The 25308-nt window shown below is 40.3% G+C and overlaps 1 protein-coding gene across 22 annotated transcripts in view; it reads left to right on the top strand.

Moving 5' to 3' along the window:
• Positions 1–25308, top strand: part of RASGRP1 (RAS guanyl releasing protein 1) — a 996665-nt gene that overhangs the window by 387671 nt on the left and 583686 nt on the right. Inside the window, exon 1 of one of the 22 annotated variants that reach the window (XM_068549131.1) lies at positions 3425–3510. The exons of the other annotated variants lie outside the window; for them this stretch is intronic. The gene's annotated coding sequence lies outside the window, so the exon portion shown is untranslated. Of the gene's footprint in view, positions 1–3424; positions 3511–25308 lie in introns of those variants that run through there. 22 annotated transcript variants of the gene reach the window in all.

Raw genomic sequence — 25308 nt, 5'->3', positions numbered from 1 at the left:
AAAAATTAGGCTCAGCTATGATTGAAGTAGAAGTCTGTGCCATGACGTATTGGTAAATGTTTAACAACTGGCTGGGGGTGGGGGGTATAAACAGAAAAGTTGTGATTTATGGATTTTGCCAATTTCCTTGTCTAAAAACTCTGATTATGGCCAATTTCAAGCTGCTAAGTAGGATCACTGAATATAAAATTGGGAAGAGGCACACATAATCAGCTCCTGCAAGGTGGTGCTAGCCAGTACCCCATTGATGCCATGCATTAGCTGGGTCATTTTTTAGTGTCAGATATCATCAGCTTCAGCTAGTTATATCTTTATTCACTATGATCAACAAGCCAGGGCAATGTGTTTCCATTTGAATTTTGATGACTTATTTTTGGTGCCCAGCTGTGGGACAATATTTTATAGTTTAGCCTTTTAAAGATTCTACTTTTATAAACGTTGAGAGAGGAACAAAATAATTTCACTGAGAAGAAATGATTCTGTTCTGCCAACTATGATAAATATCTTTACATGTGTTAGAATAGAATCATCCTATTTTAGTTGCACTTGGATCTTCATTTAAAAAGGAACGTGTAGGCTGAAACTTTCAGCTCTTATTTAACTACAGCATGTCTTTGAGTATTTTTCAGGCCACCTCTCTTTTCACTGAAAATCAGGTGAACTCTACCTAGGAGATAGAGTATAAAATTATGAAGGAGTGGATGTTAATCTAGTGTGTAATTTGAGACTGGCGCTTCTGAGGTCTCTACAAATCTCCCCTAATCATAAAATCCCCAGAGAGGAAGATTACATAATTTATCTTGTTCAGTTAGATTTAGCAGCTGTTGGCCTATTGGGTAGCAAGAGACCTTTGGGGAGAGAAGTTGAGCCAGGAAGGCTTCAGCTACGGCCTAATAACCCCAATGCTGGGCCTCAGGTGCCAGCTGACCTCTGGGAAAGAGAGTTTGCCATTTCTTTTAGCATCTGCTCCAGTGTCAACTCACACTGACCAGTCTTTTTAGGGGTGTCTCTACTTGGGTGGCCTTGTCCTAATTTTTTTCTTATTTAGGGAATTTTCCTTTTCCCCTCCATTTCCTAACAGGGAAACCTCCCTTTATCCTTGCTCAAACTTCACTGACTTTTTGGAGACAGCTTAACCAACCTCCCTTATCGGTTCTCATTGAAATAGCCTCTCTCTGGATGGTGACTTATTTGCACGTAGAGCTGACGAATGGCTGTTTGATATTTATATGTTGTAAGTATTCAGCCCTTAAGTGAGATTTTTGAGGGACGTAAGTGAGTCTGATTCCTTGTCCTGTGACCCGTGTAGGCTAGACCGAGGCATCACTAGGGCTTGCAAGGAATCAACCTGTACCCTAAAGAGAAGGTGGATCAGAGTGAATGACACTCTACTTTAGCGAGTACCAGGAACTCATAAGATCTCTGCAAAGAGGAGGATCCTTTCCTAACTTTGAATTCAGAGTGAGAGCTAATGGTCTGGAAAGGCAGGGAGGATGCAAGGAATGAATTGCTGAGGTTTTGGTGGTATACCAGCTGCCAATATTTTCATGTTAACTTTTGCTCTGAGTTTTTCATCTGATGACTTCCAGGCCTGACCCCTGCCTTCTCAGCTGTGCTGAGCTGAGATTGCTCACTGCCTTTGCCTTTATTTGCAGTATGTCAGGATCTTGTGCTCTAGTCTCAAGGTCCCTGGAGTCCTCTGAGCTGACTGCAGAACTATAAAAAGTAAATGAAAGACAAAATTATAGGGAAACGCATCCTTAGACATGCCTCTTGCCCCACCCCGAGAAGGACTTAGTTCACCTCTAGTCAGTGATCACATGTGAGAAAGAGAAAGAGGCAACGGTAAAAACTCCCAAATCCCTCCCAGTGCTGACAAGGGTCTTGCAGCACTTTCCCTGCTGATGTTGTCTCTACTTAAGAGTTTAGGAGAAATTCATGGTGGCAAAATGACCTTGCAAAATCAAACATTATGTCCAATCTGAGGGATGACTGAGTGAGCTCTGGGACTGAGGTATCCATGTTCTAAACCCGTGAGAAAGTCAGTCAGTTGTGGTTTTGTTGAACACTTTGGTTTATTTCTCCCAAAGGAGCAAGAAAAACCCATCCCAGTGATCTTTACCCTCAAGCAGTTTCATTGCTTTTTATTCGTTAAACAGTTGAAGGCCACACACTTAAGTTCCTGGCCTCGCTGAACTCAAATGGTCCAGCCATGGGACATATTTATCCAATGTGGAACAGTGGACATCTCGACAAGCCTTTCCAAGCTACAGTGGCAGGGAAACAACCAGAATTCAGACAATCTTGATAATCCAGGACCCCAGACAACCCTAGACAAAGTTCATTTACTGTGGCAGTTATGCTGTCTCTCTCTCCCATCTGCGTCTCTCTAGAATCTTCCTTTTCTCATTTTACGTAGAGTTTACATGTGATAATTCTCAAAGCCATATAAATTGAGATATAGATCATTTTTCTAGACAAGGTTATTCACACAAGGTTTCAGGAGCAGTTTGAAGTTAAATATTAACTCTTTGCTGTGTATTAACATAAGAATGGACGGGTGCCTTACTCATATAAGAACTGCTACTTTTTTTGACAAACATCAGCAACATGTGCTACCCTAGACTTCAAAGAAGGCCTGAGTTTTATTTTCAGAGATGCTGCCCTGAATCCTTTTGGGAATAAAGGAGGGTATAAGTAAGTAAAATATTTCCAAGAATCATTAGTCCATCTCAGGAAAAGGGTGTGGTATGTCTGCATAATTTCTTTCCTAATTCTACCCATTCTAGGTAGAACTTTTTGGTTGGAGTTACTTACAGAAATGCAGTCACTTCGTCCACATGGACATTTACTTGGTGCGTGAATCCGGGTATGTGATGGAATGGGGTAGAGTGAAGTAAAACCATCTCAAGCGAGAACCAGAGAAAAGTAAAGGAAGGAAGGGGCGACTTGGATAAGAAACGGGAGAGGGTGGGTGTTGTCTGTGGAGGTTGACTGTCAGGAAGAAAATGGTTGGAAATCAGGGAGAGCACTTTCCCCCTGGAGGATGAGTGACTATGAGAAAGTGGTACAGGCCTGAGATGAGACTCAGCCAGGGGCACCATTTGAAGTTTGACAAGCCTAGACTCTGAGCAGCATGTGGTGTGGCTGTACCTTATATGGGGGGCCTCTGCTTCGTGCCCTCTAGGAAAGGGGTTCTTGTTTGAGAAACAGCTCACAGCGTGCATGAAGCTCTGAAAACTCATAGAGGAGACTCGCTAAATAGGATAAACAGAAAGACCAGTCCCAAGGGCAATCCACAGGAGGAAATCTTGCTTTTTCCTTGTTTGGTAGCAATAGAACTAACCAGAAGCTAAAAGACCAAGTTCCAATATCTGCCTCTAGAGACTAAGTCTAGACTTTTTTGTTTTCCCCCCAGAAACCATAGGTGAGAACCACACATTCTATCTAATGTGGCTGTTCTTTCTAACTGAGGCCAGCTACGCTGAACAAGCCTTTCCCCTCTAAGTGGTAAGAAGAAGAGTTTATATTATCATTGCTTGTCTTTTCTCGAATTTTAGGGACTTACATCTTTATTAGTAAGCTTTAATATACTTCCATTGCCATTTAGAAAAATATGCTCTTAATATCTCAATCTTGTAGGCGTGGGGATTAGGAAGTTTTAATAATGGCACCTTCCGACCTAACGATATATCACTAAGCCTCAAGTTTATTCCTTATAAAAGGGTTGGCATAAACAAAACAATTACAGAGTCTGTGCACCTCTGCCTGTCATGGTGCCAAGAGGAGCAAAGGGAAGAGGCAGTGAGAGTCCCGTAGTGGCATCCCTGTCCCTTCCTAAGCAAACTACTAGCCCCATGCTGTGCTCCACTCTCTGTGTTCATGGTGTGGAAGGAGAAGAGCTTATCTCTCCTGTAGTATCTCTGGAGTCTATGAATAAGAAAAAGGGTAACAGAGAGACACTCATTTTAAATTTTACATATTCTACCAAGTGGCCTTAGTCTTCCTCATGTACATTTGGTTTGCTACATAGATTAGGAAACTTATCTCTGATCTCTTTGACTTGTCCACAAACACTGTAAATAAGTACATTTCTTTAGTGGGAGCTGAGTAAATATTATGGACTTACAAAACGGGAAAACATGTAATCATGGCTACAATTGCAGGTGAGACCTAAGTGTTGTTATAACTAGTATTTGCAGAGTGATTTATAATTTGTAAAGCACTTGTGTATCCTTGTTTGCATTATGCATTCAGGTTTCCTGAAGGGTACTCATTTTCCTTTAATGCAATATTCCTAAGGGAAGCTTGAGAAAAGCTTACTGCCCCTCATGAGATCCAACCACCCTTCTGGTTTCCTATTCCTCCATTCCAACAGTGACCGTGTCCAGAAAAGAGCTGGATTTTTATCTCAGTCAGGAGAGACTAAGTTAGCTGCAAGGTAACAAACCCCCAAGTCTCTGGTTATTAACAACCAAGACTTATTCCTCACTTATGCTTTATGATCATCATGGGTCAACTGGGAGCTCTTCTTTACCTGCCAGTTCTCAGGGGCACAGGCTCATGGCAGCTCCATCCTGTGGCACATCATCAGTCATGGTGGCAGTGGTTGGCATTGTGGAAATTCACACGGTGGCTCTTTAAGGCTTCCACCTGATATGACACATGTCGCTTCCACTCACTTTGTGCCCCCACCTGTCCTGGTACCTGTTGGTTTCATTGGCCACTTAGCCACACCTGACTTCAAGGATCTGGGGACTCCACCATAGAGTTAGAGGAGACTTACTAAATAGGATACACAGAAAGACCAGTACCAAGGGCAATCCACAGGAGGAAATCTTGCTTATGAAACCTACTTTCATAAGTAGGTCTTGTTAATAACCAGAGACTTCGGGGTTTGTTATATTGCAGCTAACCTTTCACAACGTCTCTACTCCTTACATTCTTAACTGGGAAAAGCAGGGCCAAGTTAACTACCTATGAAAGTTGTTGTGAGATTAAATCAAGTGTTAGTTGTTTGGCCTACAGTATGCCTCAATGTATGTGAAATACAAACACAGATTCATAAGCATGACTACCAAGGGTGTGGCAGTATATACAATGATAATAATGCTTAATATCCACATAGAAATTTATATTTTCCAAAATATTTTTAATTACATGAATCTCATGTAATCCTTAGTTACGCTTTGTGACATAAATTAGAGCTAGCAAAGGGCCAAATGGAAAAGAGCCTAGAATGAACTGAGACAGGTGTGACTGTCATGACTACCATAGATAGCTTCAAGGAGGTCAGGTGACCCTTGAGCCAATATTTGATGGAAGATGTTCACTTCAGTTCAGAAATAGCTACTGAATGCAAAGTGTGTAATGTACATCTACTATGCAGCCCATGCTGTGTCAGGACTTGGAATGAGGGTTACAAGTGTTGTCACAGAGAAGCATGGGGGTATCAGGCAGTAGAGTGGCATTTGCATGGCTGGCGTAGTGTCCCACCCATCACTCGTCAATGATATCACTTCTAGCAGCCAGTGCCTCGAAGGTTTAATGTTATCTTCCGTAGGAAGGTTGTTTGTTTTGCAATTTCAGCAAAAACTTTTCTTCATTGTGTTTCCAGAAATGTGAGTATGTCATTGCTAAGACAAGTTCAGGACAGTTCAAATGAAACTAAGAGACACTGACTTTGAGTGAATATTTATGCTCATGGTTAATTACACGCACTTTCACATGAGACAGACCAGGGTTCAAGCCCCAGCTGCTTCTACATAAACTGTGTGATCCCAAGAAGGTTGCTTAACTTCAGTTTCCTCCTTGTGAAAGGGGACAAAAATAGTACTTACACTTTTAGTTTGTTTTGACAATTCAAATGTTACCCATTATACTAATTATTCCAATCTGGAACTTTAAGTATATATTTATTAAAATAACTAGCAAATATTAAGATGACATTTCTTTAGAGCAATTTATTAGTAGAGAGTTTTCTGTTCCTTTGCCCTGTTTCTGAAAACTTCTCCACAGCATATTTTCTCTCTCACATATTTCTCTAATATTTATCTTTGTTTCTTTCTGATTTGGGAAGAAAAATCAAGAAAGCAAAAGACCCATCCCTTTGATTTCAGGGGTAAAATAAAGGAAACAGGAATGAAACCACAGGGTCTTAGTTTAAAGAAACAGTTTGTTGCTGTTGTTATGCTTTATTTTGATTTGCTCCTTTTAAAATAAGTTCAAAATCTCTTGTTTAACACAACCTTACCATGTATTTCAATTTTAGTTTTTCATTCTCCAGATTAGAAGTCCTTTATATGTATCTCCTAACTGGTACTACAAAACTTCCTGCTCCTGTCTCCCAGACACTTGCTGAACATTTAACTGCTGAAATTCCTCTTTAGATTTGAGGACATCCATGAGTTTGGACTTCTTTCTTCTTTTGGTGTTTCTTTCTCCCCAACTTTTGCTGCTTTTTATGTAAACATTTCTAGGCTGCCTCACATGGATTCCTGTATGGTTTCCCCCTACAAACTTGTTTTGAACCTGAATACTTTCCATTTAGGACCATTCCGTGTTTCCTATCCCTCGGCCAATTTAGACCCAATGCCCTAGTGTTCTTTCCATTCCGTGAGTTGGGTGACAGCTGACAGGAGGTGACTAATGGATGGGCAGCTCACTTCAAACCATACTCTTGCAACACTGAGAGTGATGATCTTGCAAAAATAAAAAAATAAAATAAAATAACAAGGCTTCCATCTTGTGGGAACCCTCTCCTTTCTCTGGACCTCCTTCTGGGCAATGGAAACACTCCCAGCAGGCTGAGTCGGCTAACACAGCAACTTCTCTAATATGCTGTTTCCCGAGTTGGGTTCCCTCTGCCTGTTCCTAACAAAATGTCTTTCAGAGACTAGACGTTGCTCACTGCTCTGCCAGGCTCTGTGTGAATGATATTGTGCATATGTGTGTATGTGTGTGTCTGTGTTTGTGTGATTTTAAGAAGGTAAAAAAAAAGAAGAACCAGAACCCTAATGGCAACTGGGTAAAGCTCAGTTTGGAGATGTATAAAGGGGTCAGAGGTGCTTTATTCCTTAGTTTTTCTTCTAAAGAGTCTCCTGCACAAGCATTTCATACTGAGTTTTGGAGATGATGCCATGTGTTAATGCCTTAGACCAAGCCTGAACTCCATACTTCAAAGCTTCCTCCTCACTCCTATGTGGATAGAACCAAAACTCAGTCTAATCCTCCCAGAAGCCAAAATGTTTGAGAAGATTCACTTTAGAATTGTTCATAGAAAAATATGAAAATAGTCCATAGTTTTATGTTAAAAATAAAATCTGCTACATTTTATTTGGGTACAAATGGGTCACAGTACTGTTTGTTTTTACCTGGCTCACCTTTGAAATAAAGATCAGCTCCATCAGAATACCAGCAACTGTCTCCTTTAGGCTATATAATTTCTTTTAGAATTTAGAAAACTATAAAGGATTCCCAAATAAAACTATTTGAGCTTTGAGTTCATTGCTAACTATTGAATCAACTGTGGAAGCAAGTCTTGGGGAAATATTAGAGACAAAATTTGGCAGATGCACTCACAGAAAATATGTGACTTGAAATTTATTCAGAAATTAGACAGGGAGAGAAAATATGTGGCATTCCTGTTGTCCTCCATTACCCCTCACTCATGGAGGTCCTACTAACCAAGCTCCACGCATCTAATGGGCATCCTGCTCAGGGCAGTTTGCCAGTGGTCCAGAGAGGACCACTAAACTTCAAGATAGGCCTGAATTGTTCAGCTGAAGACTTGAGGTAATTGTCTCCACAGCAGCTACTAGAAGTTTGTCCTGAAGTGACTTTATCTGCCTTTCCCAGGCCATTACGTGGCGATCACAACCCGTTTCCAGAAACTGGAGCCCCTGTGGCTCTGGGGCTCTATTTTAATTTCTCACATTTCTCTAATTCATCTTGATTAGGAAGGGGAATTTGGCATCATTGAAAATGGAATGAAAATATAATGTGTTCATGCTTTAAGTATCAAACTGAACACACTGTCTCCCAGGAAGTCCATTGGGAATCTCCAAGTTTAGTTAAATGACTCCTATGATATAATTTCACTGTATCACTTAGCACAGTACATTGGAATAATTGGTCAATCTATGTGCCTATCACATCTAGGCTATATGGCCTTTGAAGGCAGGTAGGATTGTACTGTTAATCAGGGCCAAGCCAAATCTGAAGCTGTGCTCTCCTTAGAAATCAGGCCTGCTTAGAGAACAAAATGTCAAGGCTCCTCAGCTGTCTGTTTGCATAAGTGACCAAGAGGACCCTTGGGAAAGAACTTGCCCTAAGAAAAGAAGGAACTAAGATATACCCAGTTCATGCCAAGAGCAGTGATGATTCTGAGCACTGTAACTGAACCATAGATTCTCAGCAACTCCAGGCTTTTGTTTGAGATTTAGGATAAATTTGATTTAAAAAATAAAAGCAAGCTAAAACCCCAAGGAGTTGTTTTACTGACATCTCTTACGTATGTTGAGGGTTCCAGGTTTTGGTAACATGAATGCTAGAATCTGGGCATGCCTCCTGTAATATTGGGTACTAGTAGTCTCTGTGCAGGCCTTAGGCACAGGTGGAGATGGGGGACCCCGGCTCTGTGGCTCGGCTCTGGAGAGGAGGAGAAGAACAGACATCACATGGTAGCCCAGATGCTCAATACACAAAGCACCTGCCAGTCACCTGTAAGGACTTCCAGATATGTCTGGGAGGAATTTGAGAGATGTTTGAAGTTCCCCCAAAATGTTAGAGGTCAGAACCAGAGAAGTAGTGGTGCTTCCTCATGTTTATCTTTCGGGTAGGATGGCCTAGAAAATACAAATATTTTGTGGTCAGTTCTCTGGTGTCAAGGACAGCATCTTATACATAGAAGTTTAGAGTTTTTAATCGGTTAATTATTGGCAATAGGCATTATTATGTAAAGCTTTTGTTACTGATTTCCATTTTGAATAAAGACAACTTATTTTAGTTCCAGAGTGATTTCTCTCATGCTCTAGGCAAAGAGACCATGAATATGCATTATGCTCACATTGGGAATATTCTTGGGAGTCAAGACAGCATGACGACTCCATCAGAAATCCCATTTTCAGAAAGTACATGAAGATTTTCATAAACCTCTACTGGCAATAAGGAAACATCGTTTATTCATAATGTTGGCGAGTGAAATCATTATTTTCATTAAACTACCTCTTTGAATACAGGAACATTTCTGTGCTTGGAACAATCTCAAATTACTTTTCAAGGGTTAACTGTAGCAGAGTGAGTCCTCTCATTTTCTGAAGAACTTTGGGTTCTGAAGCTTAAAATACATGGAGATGGTATACTTCCATGTTTTAACCTGACCTTGACTGAGAAGAATGGAGGAAACACTTTTACGATTATAAACAAATGTTGGAGTTGTATGATGGTTTGTGGCTTCTTGGGTCTGGCCAACTCTCAGATTCTGCTGAAGTTTACTCTGCAAAATGTCAGATGGTTCAATCTTCTCTCATAGGAAAGCATTCATTGCAAGGTACTGTCATTAAAGGAGTTATTTAATAGTAACCCCTCTAGTTTAAATAATAATTTATACATTTACATTTCTTTTACATGCCTAATCTCAATTTGAATGGTTAAAATCTTAGTGATCTGTCTTAGCCCTCATACATCTTTGGCTGGGGTTCATTGATTTTCTATGTGCACACATTTCAGATTTGGATAATGTTTTCCAAGATCCCGTTAAATTTATCTAATTGGTTTAAGCACACAAGTTACAAAAGCTATACGTAGTGTACTCAGTAATCATTACATTGCAGGTTCTTAATTAGTCTGTAAATTAATGCGTGAGGGCTGTCTCTCCAGCTAGTTTATAGTGACACTGTCACATTTTCTATTCCCCCTGGATCGGCATACACTCTGTACCTAACAGGGCCAATAAATTGAGCAGATTGTGTATATCCTTGGCTTTAGGCTTGGGATGTCCCTTGTTGCTGCAAACAGTATAGGGTAGGTCCAGAGTCGGATTCCCCCAGCACTTTATGACATTTGCCACTGGAGCTGGTAAACTTCTCCAAGATTAAGGTCTTAAAAAGAATAAGCTCTTTCAAATGAGAATACATACTCATTTGTTACGATTTTTGCTAAAGGGCAAATAAGAGTTTCAACTAGAGTTTTCTTGGTGTGATCATTCTGAAAATGAATCCATTCAATTGATATCTTTCAGTTATAAAGTTCAATTTTTTTCAATTATCTTTCAATTGAATTTCTCACTGTTTGCCAGAGAGACTATGGAACTGAAAGGACAAGGCCATTAGAGCCATTTGGTCTAGAACCATCTGGTCTAGAGTCATCATTTCTCTCATTAAAGAGGTCCAGGAGGATATATTGAAACCCAGTGGAGGTAAAGCAACACCAGAAAGAGTAATAAAGTTATATTTTAACTAATGCCTGTAATATTATTGTGTGCATTATCCTAAGACAAGTTTATATTCCTAAATGCAAGAGGTAGAAGTGCCTAATGATATGTTAAATTTTATTCATTCAGAGATACCTCTGGGTATACAAAAAAAAATTCAGTCTGAAGTTTAGCCAAGATTCTTTTCTTTTTTACGCAAAGATTTGAAAGATTTGGAAGCAAACACTTCTTTTTGGGACAAAGCTTGGCTATAAGAAAAACAAAATGTTTTTAGCTTTTTTTCCCCAGTAATTGCCTTATATAGGGAAGATCTGATCCTATCATTCTTTATTTTCAGTCCTCACTGGCTCCCTGTTGCCTTCAAGATAAAATTGAAATTTCTTCATATGGCATATGAGAGCCTTTCTGGGCCAGGCATTATACTAGGCCCGTCATAGAGACTATCTCCTGTCATTCCTCACAAAATCCTTAGAGAATAATAGCACTATCTTCAGTTTAGAGTTGAGAAAACAGAGACTCAGAGAGGTTTCCCAAAGGCACTCTATAGTTAGGTGGGCATAGCTAGGATATCTGACACCAAATATTGTCCAACCATACTTTGCTAGCCTTCCAGCTTCTTTGCAGAAGTTACATCAAAAATGCCTGGAAAAAGACCGATAGATAGACAGATAGACAGATATATAGGTAACATGTCGAAATGATGATATTTTGGATGCACTGGATTAAATAGAGTATATTATTTAAATTAATTTCACATGTTTACTTTATACATGTTACTGCTATAAAATGTAAAATTACATTTGTGGCTCACTTTATATATTTCTACTGGACAGCTCTAGTCTAGCTAGAAATGAATTCTTTTCATATTACCTTCCCAGGAGGCCTTAGCTTTAGGGGAGTATTGGAAGAGAAAGGCATCTTCCAAAAATGCAGAACAAATTCTCATTTGTTTTCTTTAATCTGAGGTTTACTGGGGATAATATCTTTCCAACACATGTGGCCTGAGAACACAGAGCTGCCGAGGGAACTGGCTGTGGCTTTCAAGAGCTGTGATTTCCTACGGAGAGCAGGCTGTGTGTCCTAGAGGAGTTTTGATCCCATTTTTCTGTTACTGTGTGTTCAAAGCAAGGCAGTATCCACAGAGCACAAGAATATAAAGAGCGGTGATGAATACCCTAGAGCTCTAAGTAGCAGCTTTCTATGATGGATACTGGGTGAGGCAGAACAGCTCCTCTGAGTGAGAGTAGAACTCTGTAACACCAGTTAGGTGTGCTGTAGATGGTGTTCCTGCTGTAGACTTCTTCTTTCCAGGACTCACATTAAACTTGAGAGCTTAATCTCTATATGAAGGTCTGACATAAAACACATAAATACCTGCACTCTAAAGAAATGGCTCAAACATGATAGAAGTCTATTTTTTACTCGAAATCCAAAACAAGAGTTTTCAATTGATGGCAGGCTCTTCTTCAGGTGGTGATTCAGGGATCGTGGCTCCTTCCTTCTTGTGGCTTCTCTCTCTATAACACATGGCTTCCAGGGTCACAGTGTTCATCTTTATCAAGCTGGAAAGGAAAAGGCTTGAGGCTCATACTTCCATGACTTAGAATTCAGTTGTAGTCTATTTGTGGCCCTTGGAGGAAGAGGACCATCTGGTGGACACAAAGCATTCTTTTACAGAGTTTATCCTTCTTGTTCATCAAATACTAACTCTTCCTATACCAAAAACACTAATTCTCTCCCCAAGGGAAACAACACAGATTTCTATTCAGCCACTGTACCTAGCTCAAACTCTAGGTCATGTGCAGTCCTGTCATTTTTCGATGTTTTGAACTTTAGGCTCAGAAATTTACCTTAAGAGTGGGCTTTAAACACACACACACACACACACACACACACACACACACACACTCACACACATGCAGAGAAACAGCTTAATGATGGAGTAGTTTCTGATGCCAGAACAGTGGATTTCTTTGACAGGTTGAGTCTAAAACAATTTGATTCAGTTCCTTGATATCACATGGACAAATTATAATTGTTTGGTAGCTATTCCATTGATTGAGTTGGCATCCTACTAAGGATAGCCCCAATGCAATGCTTGTATTTCCTTCCTCACAGGAGCGTAGAGAGTCACTAACTTACACTTCCCTCCATATTCCAGTTTCACTGTCATTCTACACATCCCCACTCCAACCTCCAGGTCATTGCCATCCCCAGAAGTCATGACTAAACATGGACAAAAACCTCCTCTCAAGGCTTTGTGTTTGTTTGTTTTTTAAACAGTGCTTTGCTTTTGAGGAAGTATGTATCTGGAAGGCAGGAGCAAAACTGAGCAATCCTTGCTTACGAGGGGGTATCAGCTCTGCCCCTGAGTTTCCATTCAGCCTCCATTCTCAACTAGAGAGGCTTTGAAGCTTCTCCTGAAGCCAAGTACCACCTCCTAAGAACAATGCACAGTATTTCTCTTCTCCCATCTTCTCCAGTCCATACCAAATAGGAATGGGAACAAGAATATACAAAATGAAAACAAATATATTCAAATGGCTGCTCCAAGAAGTGGGCCTAAATCCTCTACTTACTATGTGCAAACATGGTTAATTATTAACTACCCTAAACCTCAGTTTCTTCATCTGTACAATAACAATCATCTCCTTCAGAGATTTGTTGTAAAAATTCAGCAAGAAATATTACAAACTATTAGAGCACAGTGCCTAACCCATAAGTACCCAATTCATGATAGTTTATTTCTAACTTTTCTTACTTCCGCTTCCTTCCAACACCCTCCCGACTGCAACACATCCACATACCCTGCCCACCTTGACAGTGGTTTTCCATATCCTGATCACTAGCTCAGGCTGCTGACATTGGACGTGCTTTTTCATACTCTCCTGCTGCCTCAGCACATCCTTAGCCCCCAACTGAAGATGCTTAGGAGATGTCCTTCCTCCCGATGTTCTGTCAATTAGTCCTACCACAGTCTAGTCTATTCCAACTAGCCCCAGCCCACTTTTGTGTTATGCCTGTGGCCATTGGTAGCAAGAAAATCAGTGACCACCCTCACTGGAGACTAAATGCCAGCCCAGGGAACCAAGAGTGAACTGAGATCTGGTGAGCTGACATGAGTGTGTATGTGAGAGAGAGAGAGAGAGAGAGAGGTTGAGTGAGAGGATATGTGCAAGAAAATGTAACTGAGAGAAAGTACCATGAGATTTTTTTAAATAAGAAGTTTGGATGAAGAAGTATATAAGCCAGAGGATACCTGGGAACAAATGTGTGTGAGTGATACAGAAGGAAGAGAGAGCAATAAAGAGAATCCAATAGGTTGTGTCATTGAATTAATGTGAAAGAAGGGGAAAAAAAGTCAGGAATATAGTGGTGAATGGAAAAATAGAATTAAAACATGTGGAGATATATATATATATATATATATATATATATATATATATATATATATATATATATATATATATATATTCAATTTTATGGAATTGTGTCATGAAAATAACTTGCTTCTTCCAAAGCTTAATAATTAGGAGTCAATCCAGAAAGAGAACTCAATGCTCTCTAAGCAACTCCCCTTCCCCAGGGGATAAGTATAGCTCTGGTTAAACAATCTAGATATAGAAAAGACCAGTGCCCTTAGGAGATGAAGGCTTGATTCATGATTAATGGTGGCCAGTGTCAAGTCCAGGAAGCCTGCATCTGCCCTTGACCACAATCCTTTAAGGCCAGATGCCATTGCCTTATGTGGACCTCCATTGGAAAAAGGAGTATCTTTCTGGAGTCCCCACAAATACCGTAAGTGGGATACAGCCCAGGTTCAAGTCAGCTCAAATTCAAAGGAAAGGATTTTTGTTTTGATAGGAACCAACTAGGTCAGAGAGAAGCAAACAGGAGCATAAGTACAGACTTCCTTTTTCTATAGAAAAGAGCCTGTGCTCTTTGGTGGTCCACTTTCTCGTGAAGCCTTCTGAGACCATCTCAGAAGGGACTTTTTCCTGATATTTTCCCATTATCAACCTGTTAGCACTTGGTGACTCCCAGCAGATGAACTGGCTTTCCCAGAGCTGTGCCTTTATCACCACTGGGAAAGCAGAATAGCTGTCTCATCAGCCTAACTTTATCCTCCTGGGGTTTCTCCTGGCCATTCCCAATGTAGTGGAGCTTTTTGATGCTAATGGAGACAATTCACAGGAGAAGAGTTTCTTTGACTACCAAAGCTTCTGGCTCCACAAACTGCCCAGTTCCAGACAGTGTGGAAAACCCTTGGTACAGTAACAATATTGACAACACAAAGGACTACTGCTATTAGTATACAAATGGAATCAGCACCACCCCATATTTCAAGCATTCTCCTGGAATTGTAACATCTGATTTGGAGACATATTTCTTATTCATTGACAAAAGGCAAAGGCAAACTCCAGTAACATCTCTACAGCCTTACAGAGAATGAATATAGAATCAGATTTGAAGATCCCACTTTCCTTAAGGTGTACAGCAATGCAACTCAGTTAAATGTGGAAAAGAGAAAGTGGCAGGAAGCTCCAAGAGCAAAACTCCAGCCAAAGTTCATTTCATTGTAGATTTCCCTCTGTCCCACTTGGGGTTTGGGGCATTTTTTTCAAATTGTGTATCCAAAACACATCCTGGAAGGTTAACAGTGTCTGATTAATCCTGCTAATAGCAATTGCACTAACCCCAGGGCATTATGAAACCACTGGTAAAGAAATTGGTAATTTAAAAAAAGTTTTTATTTTGAGATAATTGTAGATTCACATGCAGTTATATGAATAACACAGAGAGTTCCCCCAATGGTAACATCTTAGAAATGTTATCTCTGCAAAACTGCAGTTAAATATCAACCAGGATATTGACATTGACACAACCCACTGATCTCACTCAGATATTCAGATTTCTCTAGTTTTACTTATATTCATTTATGCATGTATTTAGGCCTATGGAATTCCATCATGTGTAGGTTTGTGAATCCAGCTCCACAGTCAAAATATAGAACAGTCCCATCACCACAAGGATCTCTTTCGTATTACTCATATCAAAGTAACATTCCTCACTGAGTGGTTCAGGGGAATATTTGTAACTGAGGTACTATAAAAAGAGTGAAAAAAAACCCAACCACATTCTGGTCTTATAAACCAGTGATTATTACTCTTTCATGGGAAATGAAATTAAACAGCTGATTTTCTTTCCCTTAAATCCATCTGATGACCATTTTGGGAGATTATGCTAGATACTAAAAAAGACACATGGTCCTTTAAAGAGAGAAATATAAATAACCAATGGTATTTCAATAAATACTATAATAGAGGGACATACAAAGAACCAGTAGAAGAAAAATACTCAGTAAACTAATATTTGTAGCTCTGTTCAATATGCCAAGTACTAGAGAAACACAAATGTGTTAGGATACGTCTAGCTCAAGATTCTCTGGCAGAGACAATTTTCCTTTTTCTCTGCTCAATTCTTTCCATCAGAATAAAACCAGACCAAACACACATAAACAGAGAAATATAAAATGCTGACATAGGTCATGGAGAAACGTAAAGGGTGGCAGAGCCCTATTTGGATTGGAATGATTTTCTAAGGTCAAAGAATTGTGAAATTATTCAGCAAGGTCCCCACTAATGAATCTGACCCACTGAGAGAACTTTTGTACTTTACCTCCAGCACTTCCACATGACCATCAAATCAGTCAGAATGCACATGCTTAGATCATTTAATTAAATGAGCAAAATTTGCTTCTGACTTGTTATGAAGAAATTTTCAATGTTCACACTAAAAATTAGATTAATGAGACCCATATTACCTTGTATATACCTGACAAATAGGATGTTCGTAATCCAGAGGTAACAGTGTTTGTGTGTGTCTGTTTCCTCCCTCAAAACTGTCCTAACAAAATATCTCTTTGTGGAGGGGTTCTTAACTGTATAAAAGAAATGTATACGTGATCCTTTATAATCTAAATGGAGAAAAGAGGTATTCACATAAAACAATACAGTAGGTATTGAGAAAAGTGTGATGTATGTATGACTCGTAACAGTGGGTAGATGCAATTTGGAGAAGGTAGAACTTGAATCAGGCCCAAGAGTTGGATAGGTAAAGAGCAAGGAGGAAGTGTGTCCTTCAAAGGGAAAATAGATGGGTAGGTGAGAAAATGAGCAACACGTATTCAAGAACAGTGAGAATCCAGGCTAGTCTAGAGTATGAAAGTCATACGGGGAATGTGAGAGTGGTGGGCTGTAGGGTCGATGGCCTGGATTAAAATCCCAGATGTCCCACTTACTAGATGTATGAAGTAGGAGGTGAATTAACCTCTCTCTGCCTCTGTGCTTTCACCTATAAAATGAGGAAAATAATTGTACCCCCTTTGTGGTTTTTGCTGAGTGTTAAATGAGATAATTTGTAAAAGTTACTTCTCAGAGTGCCTTGCATAGAAGTGCTTACGGTATTATGACTATCATTTTTACTCTGTTACTTATGAGACAATATTTTGGAGAGCCTTAAATGCCACCTTAAAAAAAAGTTAGATTTTAACCTTAGGCAATGGCGTGCCCATTGTAAACAGAGCAATAAGTGGTAAGATGTAAGAAGGTCTTTAGGTCAACGCTCTTGAGAGAGTGTGAATTGAGAGAGGGAAAAACCTTAGGAAGAAGAAAAATCATCTCAGCTTGAGTCAAAGAGAGCCTGGTTTGGAATAGCAGAAGAGAGAGACTTCAAAGGGAAACTGTTTGGACCTAGGGGTTACTACTACTATAATTGAGAAGGAAGACGTGACAAAACTGGCCCTGTTTTTCAAATTCCAGAAAATAGTGTCTCATAAGTTAGATAAAAAAAGGAAAAATATAGTGAGTTTAATTATGGATAATTGAATTGAAGGTGAGAGTGGAACATTCTGTATAAGTCAGGATTCAACCATTCATCCGGAGGAGTAGAACCAGTAGGGGAGAGATCTAGATCACATATTTATATACATGTATGTTATATATACACATAAACATACACATAAAAATATGACATATTCATATGAATTTCATAGATATATATCATATACATATTATATGCATTTATTTACTTGTTATGTGGAATCGGCTTACACAATTGTGGAGGCTGGCTAGGCAAGCCTGACTTCCAGAGAGCAGGCATTCAGGAAGAGATGATCACAAACTGGCAGGAATCCTATGAGTTCCAGCAGAAGCTTGAAGTCCACAGGAAGAGCAGGTGTGGGGGAAGGAAAAGCATGCTGGCCTGCTTGGTGTGTCTGATCTTCAGGGAAGACCTATTCCCTGGATTAAGTGAGCCTCCCTCCCCCCTCCCCCTCCCCCTCCCCCACCCCCACCCCTAGGATAATCTCCCTTTTGGCAAACTCAAAATCAACTGATTAGAGGCTTGAATTACATCTGAAAATCCCCTCATCATACGTAGACTATAGTGTGATTGAATAACTGGGAGACGGTATGTATGCATGCAACAGAATGGCTGCTGCCTCCTGCCTGCCCTCCAGCTCTCCTTGTGGCCTACCCTAATCAGAAACATAACTTGCCTAATATCACAAGCTGAGAAGTGAAAATCATCGTTTGAACTCAGGTTTGTGTTATTTTGAAGTCCCAAGCCCTAAAGTACTATGACATTTTTCAGCCAGCCCTGGGAAAGATTTCATTAATACCCCCAATTTTGCATATGCCGTAACTGTTACTTTGGGAAAATATGAATGTGCATGAAAGTGACTGAAAGTAAAATGAAAAATTAAAATGTAAAAAAAAAAAAAAAAGAAAAGAAACATATTAGAAAGGAGTCTGGGGAATGCAGCTCATCCTAGCCAAGTTCACATCTCACCAAGCCATCCCACATTCCAGTAGAGATGACCTATACGTTATGAGAAAAATAGACTGAAAATGAATGAAAGATGCAGAAAGGTAATAAGGTTTTGAGTTATTAGCAGAGAGGTGCCAGTTGGATTTATGAGACAGGAATTGTTCATCAGGAAAGGAGAGAGAAAGAAGCAGCGTCAACTTTGGGCAATGCCCACAATTAAGCTACATTAAGAAAAACATAAATAGTAAAGTAGTAATGTGCTAGTATGATAGGGAGAGAACCATTAGAGGTTAAACAACACAGAAGAAAAGAACACATATTGTTAAATCACTCTCCTTTTTAAAGCATCTAATGGATCCCCATTGCCTACGGAATATAAACAGTGCATACCGAAATTGGTATCCAAGGCCCTTCACTAAATGACCCCTTCCAGTTTTCTATCTTCACCTTTAACCACTCATCCATACTCATGACCCCTCTGCTCTAACCGCATCAGACTACTAGCTGTTTCCCAGCTACAACTGTCATGCTTTGCTTCTTCTCTTGGAATGCCCTTCCTCCTCATTTTCACTGAGCAATCACGTATTTTATGTAAGATATTACATAAAATACCTATCCTATTCAGAAATAAGAATTTTGTGTATTCTTCTGCTATAGCAATTATTCTATAAATATTACATTCCATGGTTTTACTCAATTTTCAATTTCTCAAGGGTGCAATTATGGAATATTTATATTTGACCCCTAGCCTGTAGCACAATGCTTGACAAATAGCAGACATTTATTGCATATGAAGGAATGAATCAATTATTGAATAAATCAATACATTAAAATATTTAATAGGGGCCCTCTGGAAATGATGAGTCCCCCCTGCATTGTTTTGTAACTCAGAGACTTGAGAAATGGAATTCTTGGCTAGGTATGAGAGCACAAGTCTTCATTTATTTATTCACTCATTCATTTGTTTGAAAAAATGTAAGCTAGCCTATTAAGAGGCACGATAGAAAAGGTGTTTGGCGGAAGGTCTGGCTTCACATTGCTCCTCAGTTGTCACCTTAACAGTCAAGAAGAGAAAATGAAATCCTCAAGCTCTTCTTAAGTTCCTACAATGGGTAACTGAATCTGAAATGTGGGAAAAGCGTGGACCACATTTAGATGGGGGAGTTCAGGTGATGCGAGAGCACAGACCTACACAATGAGGTCTCATTGGTTCTGGTTTTTGAGGCTGATCACAAGGGACACCAGAAACAATTCTGAGTTGACAGCCTCTTCTCATCTATATGACCAAAATTCAGGGAGTATAAACAAGGTTCGTGCTGATGGTTAAACACCCACAGGAACCCCTCAAAGGTAGCCACAGTCAGAAGGAAACATTCCTAAGTTGCTACTTATGGGTTGTCCTATTGCATCCATCCCTTCCTGTGGCACTTTCTTGTGCCCAGTCATGGTCTGTTCTAACTGCTACTAATTACCCACAATTTTACACATTTTATCTTAGGCAACAGAATGTTGAGATCCTGGTCACCATGCCATTCTGCTGTCCTTGTCTATTTACTCTCAAAATGGAGCAGGGGGAAACCAAGTGATGCCCTGTGGGTCACATAGGTATCAAATGTATTTTTCCCTGACTCCACAGTAGTAGAGTAGCCCTTTCTCCTTCCAACTATCAGGTTCATTTACTCCTACTACGGTGGTGAATCCTTTCCTTGACTGCTGGTCTCTTGGCCAAGGAACCTGAACAGACTGGGTGACAGCCATACCTTAAGGTTTAATAAATCTTTTGCTGTGTTTGTCCCCTTATAGAAGTGTTCCTCCTTTGGGAAACAAGACCTCCAATTTTGATCCAATCACAATAGTATTGATCTTCTATTTTATTCTTAATATGTTCCAAACAGACATATAAAAATAATTGGTCCAAGGCTATTTTAAAACTGAGAGTCTAAAAAGAACAAGAAATAGAAATTAACAAAAGAAACTCTAGAATCTAGAGAGTAGGGGTGTAGGTGATTCACTAAGAAGAACACCGAGATATGGGTTCAAACCCTGGCTCTGTCACCTAGTGTCAGTGTGAGTATGGACAAGTTACTAAACCTTGGTTTAGTCCATTACTAAACAGCATCAACACTATCTACTTAACAGGATTTTTGCAAGGATGAAATTAGATAGTTGCATAGAAGAGTCTACGCTACAAAGACATTCAATGCAACATTCAATACAACAGTGCTGGGCCCTTCCATTTTGCTTTCTATAATGACCCAGGGATTTCTCAGCCAAAAGAGAATATGCTAGTTATTCTGCTTCATCTGTGCTCCCCTGTAGCTCTTCCTCTCTTAATTACGATCCAGAGTGACCTCTGGAAAAGATAACCTAGGAAACCACACAACAAATATAGGAGTGTTTAAATTTTCTTAGTAATAAAAATAACCAGAGTGACTGGTCTTTCTCAAGAGTCCTTGATGCATGACTAAGAGAATTTTGAAATGTCTTTTTAAGTTTGCCTACTAGGGATACAGATATTTTCCCAGCAACCCACTTCTATCATCCAAAGAGCTGTGCCTTTTCTCAGAGGATTTTTCAAACCTTCTTCAAGTGGCTGTTTTTGGAAATGAACTAATCTGTTTATAGTGCTGAAACTTGATATGAATGGATTTTAATATGAGCACCATGATGATAGTGAATACATAGACGTGTAGATACATGTATACCTAAGGGGTTGCTTGTTTAAGGCTAGAGCAAAAGTGAGAGTGAGAAAGCTAGAAAGCTAGTGCAAGGGGTTGTGGGGAGAGAGAGAGAGGGAGGAGGCTACAGGTGGTAGAGAGTTTTCTATGTTGATGGAATAAGTGGTGTAAACTGGTGATGGGAGTGGTACTACTTTGAGGGTAAGAACTTTGGCTTTGAGTTTATATCCCAGCTCTGCTTTTCACCTAGGCACACCTCTGAAACTTTCTAAGTTTTGACTTTCTCATCTGTAAAATGGGCATAATGTTAGTACTGGCTTTATGGAGTTGCTGAGATGGGTAAATGATATGATGAATATTAAGTGCTTTACATGGTGCCAAACACAAAGTAAGCACGAATTACATGGAACTTTCTTTTGCCTTCCAAAAAAGACATTCCAATACTGAACTAGATTCTTGCAGAACAAAGAAACTTTCCCACTTATAGTTTCTCACTACTGGCACCTCTGCAGGATGTTTATTGCCCTTGACATCCATTTCTACTCTTTCTTTTACCTGCTTGTATCTGGAAGGCTAAAAATGATATCTCACCCTTTACTACACAACTAGGTTCTGGGTATGACATAGCCCTACCAATGAAATGGACTCACTCAGTATAGGGACAGCACAAAGGGGTCAGCCTCCTGATGCCCGGGGGATATCAGGTAAGATCAGGAGAGGAAGAACATTTTGGGGGGCTGGATTCTGCATTCCAGGACCAGGTGACTGATCTGTGAATGAGTGTCATGCAATTATGGCAGCAGCAACAGTGGAAGCAGCAACAGTTAACTCTTTCCAGATCTCAGCATTGTTATGGTGATACTACCTTGGAGCAAGTGTCCTCTGCTCCTCAGGCCCTTCCAAGGATTTTGCAGGCACCAGTTACTCTCTATGAAATTTCATTTGCTTAAATACCTGGAGCCATTTCCAGTGATTTAGCATTGAACCTTGAGTCGTACAACATCTGTCTGAGCTCTTTCAGTGTCTTTTACTTCATTGCTGTAGAAGCTGGAGACTTTAGACAAAATGGATCTTGCCGTATTTATTGGCTACTAGGTGTAGGCAAATGATGGGTATTGTGATAAGAAACAACAGGAAAAACAAAACCCAAGCAACAATAAGCATCAAACTCCAATCCCTCCATTCACAAAACTTTGCAGAAATAAGGCACCAGACACATTAAAAGACTTTTGTGTTTTGACCAAACCATTTGGACTCTTCATTAGCCTTTGAGGATCATCAAAAGATTTGAGTTCTCAGTGGGCCACTCCTATGAATACGATTCAGTCCATGTTTGGAGTAAGGGTGCCTACCAGACAGGATCAATGTCAGTATTTTCAAATTGTCTTTCTCTTTTGTTCAGAAAACCTGTATACTTGGATATGTGTGTGTGTGTGTGTGTGTGTGTGTGTGTATAAAATAGTTATTTGCTGAATGCCTCCTAATATAACCAGATACTATTCTAGGTACTGGACAGAAATGGAAAAATCCTTGCCTACATGGATGTTACCGTATAATGGGAAAGACAAACAAAATAATCATCCATCAACAACAAAAAAAGCAATCCATCAATAATAGATTGTCAGATAGTGGTAGGGGCTATGGAGAAAAATCAAGCAGATAGGGATGGAGTACAGTTTTGTTAGGATGGACATAGAAGACCCCTCTGATAAGGTGACATTTGACCAAAGATCCAGATGAAGGAAAGCTGCCAACCATGCATATATTGGGGGAAGAGCACTCCAGGCAGAGGGACAGCAAGGGCCAAGGCCCTGAGTTGGGAAAGTGCTTGCTGGGTAGGTCAGCAGGGAGATCAGGAGGTGTGTGACCAAAGGGAAGAGCGGTAGGTGATGAGGCTGTAGAGAAGGGGGCTAGCCCATGTAGGGCCCTGGGAGCCTAGGTCACTCACTACCTGCGATTTTAAGAGTGATGAGAAACCATGAAGTGGAGTGACATTATCTGACTTACATTTGAGGATCATTCTGACTTCTGAGTGGAGGAGAAACTTTAGGGACTGAGAGTAGAGGGAAAGAAACCACACATGAGATTATTTCAATAAGCTTGGTATCAGACAGGAAATAGACTTTGAGAGAAAGATTGAGGGCAGGTGGTTTGTTTGGAAGTGTGTTCAGGAGTAGCATGTGTAAGGGAGTGAGGGAGGCAGTACTGGGCAGAGGAGAGTTTGAACCTTGATTCACTCGCGGCAGAGGCCTCAGCCAGTCCCGCAAGCGGCAGGTTTATACCTTCAGGTAACTGAGGCAAAGGGGCTCAGGCCTTTGTATCCTCTCATCAAACAATTATTAGATGTCGAATGCCCCTGGGGAGTGGATGTCACCTTGAGTGAGGCAGCTCCCTTTGCTGACAAGTCAGTTTCTGAAAAGGGACTAAGTTGTGAGCCATCAGTAAGCAACACTTCCAATAGTTGTGGAAATGCACACTTCAGACACAAAGGAGGCATCTGGATGTCTACAACGATCCACCCCTTGTGTCATCTGCACCCATTTACTTCCTATTTCAGCCCATCTGGCAACAGTTTCTCCAGGATGCTGATCTATCTATTTTTCTGGGGAAAAGACTTGTCTCATGGCCACAACTGAAACTCACCTTCCTTACTCCCCATTCTAGATTCTTCACACTTGGCTGGTACTGGTAGTTTATGTGGTGGAGTGACCCAGACCTCATCTCTAAGAGATGTGAGCCCTGGTCACCATGCCCTTCTGCTGTTTTTGTCCATTTACTGTCAAAATGAAGCGGAGGAGAAAAAAGAGATGCCCTATGGATGATGGTGATGCCAAATGTATTCTTCCCTGACTCCACTGTGGTAGAGCAGCCCTACTTCTTCTTAGCCATCAGGTCCACTTACCTTTACTAGGATGGTGATTCTTTTCCTTGCCTGCTGGTCTCTTGACCAAGGAGCCCAAAGTGACTGAGTAGCAACTCTACCTTAAGGTTTAATAAAACTCTTGTGTTCCCTGGTGGAAACGTTCCTTATCTGGGACATGACCTCTAGACCCCCAAAATCTAAAGTTGTAGTGACGGGAAACACAGATTCCTCAAGTGCATCACTGAAAGTAGAGGGAAGCAGAGTTACTCTTACTTCCACCACCTATTTCCCAAATCCATGTGTTTTCCTTTTTTGGTAATATGACACCATACAATGACCATTGATTTAGGTAACTACTTCTTCCTCATCTCTAAGCTGGCACCAGAGTTGCACCTTCACAGGGACAGTCCATAGCTCTATCAAGTCAGATGTTTCTGGGTGCTGTGGCATATGGTAGATCTGGTAGAGCCTGTGGTCCCAAGTGTAGTAATTAGCAGTGCTGGAATTTAATCCAGTTCAGCTCAACAGTAAAGCACATTTCATGGTCATTTTGTCACTGTTTGACCTCTGTCCTATAAAATGGTTTCCCTAATTTGCTGCTGTGTGATACTGGATCCCATGTTGGTGGATCAAACTCTGGTTCTTTGAATAGTGATACTGGCTGAGGCCCTGCAGGCAGAGAAGGCAAACCTATAACCAGAATATGAGTTAATTCCAGTCAAGTAAATCATACCCATTTCTGGATGGAAGGGAACCAATGTAGTTAAATTGCCAAAATGTGACTGATTTGTCTCATCAAGGGATAGTGCCATATTAGGGACTCAGGTTTGGTCTTTATTCTTAACAGATTGGAAATTCAGTGGCAGCAATAGGCACAGCAGTCTTGATGAATGGAATCCTGTACTGTTGGGCCCAAGCATAGTCTCCATTCTTGTGACCATGGCTATTCCATTAATACACCCATTGTGCCGGCTTTGGGGTGACCAGTGATGGGATAGCTGATATCCTCTGCCCAGTACTTCCTTTGAAATAACGTGTAATGCACACTTTGGTCCTAAAGGGAGCTATCTGAGCAGTGCAGAATAGCATCAACTATACTAGGTAAGAGAAAATAATGGCTCGATGAAGTGCATGTTGAGTGTGAGAGAAAGAGAGAAGTTAAGAAAAACTCCCAGGTTTTTTACCTAAGCATCATGGTGAATAGTGGGACTATTTGTGAGACGAAAAGATGGGGGGAAGTGCAAGTTTGGAAATGGGTAACAGGACAAGAACTCAGGAATTTAGTATAGGACACATTAAGTTTGAGATGCCTATTAGCCATCTGAATGAAGCTGTTGAGTAGGCAACAGCTACTCAATAAAAAAATAAATAAATCAGTTTGGATTTTAGGGAAGAGGTTTAGGTTGGAGAAGCAAATGGTGAATTCATCAATATAAAGTCTAAAAGTCAGTAATTAAGATGTTTCACCAGGCAATATTCTTCAAAATACTCATTTTTAAGAATGA

Source organism: Eschrichtius robustus, chromosome 1 (assembly GCF_028021215.1).
Source record: "Eschrichtius robustus isolate mEscRob2 chromosome 1, mEscRob2.pri, whole genome shotgun sequence".
Classification (NCBI taxonomy): domain Eukaryota; kingdom Metazoa; phylum Chordata; class Mammalia; order Artiodactyla; family Eschrichtiidae; genus Eschrichtius; species Eschrichtius robustus.
The sequence above is the reverse complement of the archived record's forward strand: the minus strand, read 5'-3'. Positions and strand labels throughout refer to the sequence as shown.